This window comes from Chlorocebus sabaeus, chromosome X (assembly GCF_047675955.1).
Source record: "Chlorocebus sabaeus isolate Y175 chromosome X, mChlSab1.0.hap1, whole genome shotgun sequence".
Taxonomy (NCBI): Eukaryota; Metazoa; Chordata; class Mammalia; order Primates; family Cercopithecidae; genus Chlorocebus; species Chlorocebus sabaeus.
In genome coordinates this window covers 8912842-8915375 of record NC_132933.1, presented here as the reverse complement: position 1 = coordinate 8915375, position 2534 = coordinate 8912842, and the positions used below count along the sequence as shown (strand labels likewise).

The window sequence follows — 2534 nt, the reverse complement described above, 5'->3', positions numbered from 1 at the left end:
AGGACAGTTATCTGGGACAGGAGAGTAAGACTGAGAAGGCCGCACCAGTGTCCAGGAGACAGTTAACCTCCTGGCCCTCAATGCTCAAGCATACCCGGGGCTCTTTGAGGGTGATGGTATGGGCTGGCGCTTGCCCCGGGCACCCTCAGTCCCATGGCTGGATCATCTGGTTAGTGGCTTCTGACTCAGAGGACGTTCATCCCCTGGGGCAGTGGGCCTTCCAGTGATTCCCTTGACATAAGGGGCACGGATGAGAGGGCAGCTTACTTCTACTTGGACAATCTTTTTTAAAGTGTCCTTGTAGACCTCACTGGAAGCAAGCCCTATTAGGCATTCGATTTGCCCAGCTTTTCCCTTTTCCACAGCCCCCAAAGTCCGCTTGCCTGAGGGCCATGACTAAAGCAGTGACATTTTTTTAATCCCGTTTGTCCCGTTCTGCCTGCTCCTCCTGATCCCTATTATAAATAACCGAGGTTGCCAAGTTCAATAGGGTTTCTAAGTTTTGCTCTGGGCCCAAGGGGGACTTTTGAAGTTTTTTTCTAGTGTCTGCAGCTGACTGAGTGATAAACCTATCCTTTAGTTGGCCTTCAATAGAGTCAGGTGACAGAGAGATATGCTTCCTCAATGCCTCCCTCAGTCTCTCCAGAAAGGCAGTAGGATTTTCTTCCTTTCCCTGTGTTATAGTGGACATCATTGAATAATTCATAGGCTTCTTCCTAGTTTTCCTTAGTCCTTCTAGTATGCAAGTTAGCAAATGCTTGCGGCACCAATCTCCATGTTCTGATTCTGTGTCCCAGTGAGGGTCTACACTGGGAACTGCCTGTTGGCCTGTGGGGAATCATTCTTTTTTCTCTGTTTCATCCTATCATTGACCTGACTGAGATACCAGAGATCGCCAAACTCTCGGGCTGCAGTTATGGTGGCACTTCTCTCATTTAGGGTTAGTGTCTGATTTAGCAGTAACACTATATCTCTCCATGTCAGATCAAAGGATTGTCCTAACCCTTGTAAAGCATCAATATAGCCATCAGGGTTATCTGAGAATTTATCTAGTTCTATAATTTGCTTTAAGTCTGAGAGAGAAAAAGGTACATGCACTCTGGCTGGGCCAAATTCTCCTCCTCCCACTGCTTGGGGGGGCATAATCGGGGAATATTGGCACTCTTTGGTTCATTGTCTACCCCTTTGTCTATCTCCTATTGGACCATTGGGGTTGAAGGGGGGTCCTAATTAGCTGGGGAAGGAGTCATGGGGACACTGGGGTAGGGAGGTAGACTCTGAGGGCTTCCTGTATGGCATAAATCATACTTTCTACACAATTGCGAGTTGTCTCTAATTGAAAATAAAGTTTGTACATATAGCACTTCACTCCATTCACCTTCTTTTCTACAAAAGAGGTCAAGATGTAAGATGGTGTTATAATTTATATTTCCCTCAGGAGGCCAGGTTTCTCCCCCTTGAAGAGGATATCGTGGCCAGGTGGTACTGCAGAAGAATATGTCATTTCTTTTTTTCTTTTTTTTTATACTTTAAGTTCTAGGGTACATGTGCATAACGTGCAGGTTTGTTACATATGTATACTTGTGCCATGTTGGTGTGCTGCACCCATCAACTCGTCATTTACATCAGGTATAACTCCCAATGCAATCCCTCTCCCCTCCCCCCTCCCCACAACAGGCCCCAGTGTGTGATGTTCCCCTTCTCTTTCTTAGCATCTGAGGGGCAAATTGGTCCCAGTTCTCCAGAATACATCTTAGGGGCGTTTTTGCCTTGGGGAGAATGTTTCCCATCTGAAAAAAGAGCATAGAGATGCCAGCACCCCAGTCATTTTCCCATGAGCATTAGTCCTAGAGTGTTCTCTATGGTCTTATTGCTTATTCCTTTCCAGGGTGCATAACCACCCTTGGACCTCTGCCTATCAGATTAGTTACGCTCACCGATGTAGCTGTCCTGTACCTGTTTTCCCACCTCTCTTGACCATAGAGAAAGGGGTCCAGGCTGCCGGATTCTAGTGGTCCTTTACCAGTGTGCCCAACATTGCCTTTACGCTTAGCGGTGAGTCCTGGAGCTGGGCTGGGTTCCTGAGTATTTCATAAAAACCCAGCTGCCCCATCAAGATGCATTCCCATAAGCAACAGTTCTTATGCAAATTCATTTCAGAGAGGGTGTAGCAAACGTTTGAGTCAGGATTGAGATAACCTTTTGATTCTGTAAGTACGTTAAGACTTGGCTGAGTGCAAACAGTTGACATGTTTGAGGAGACCAATTATTAGGCAATTTTTCTAATTCTGCTTCCACAAGAGTCTCCGGATCAATTGCTGAATACCCGTTGTGGTTTTTTCCTCAATCACCTGGGAGGAACCATCTATATCGTCCTGTCCTGAAGGGAGTTCCTCGTAGGTCTGGTTGGACCTTTGTATGGTAATTAAGATTTAAATCTCCCATTAGGAAATCTGCTGGGTTAAGGGAATTATCAGTGGTTGGAGTTACATTACCCTTTTCTGATAGAATAGCCCCATACTTTAAGATTTTTG

At 45.8% G+C, this 2534-nt stretch overlaps 1 pseudogene; it reads right to left on the bottom strand.

Annotated features, from left to right (window-relative positions):
- Nucleotides 1–415: 415 nt before the first annotated feature.
- On the bottom strand, nucleotides 416–1790 carry LOC140710890 (uncharacterized; annotated as a pseudogene).
- Between the last annotated feature and the right edge of the window lie 744 nt (nucleotides 1791–2534).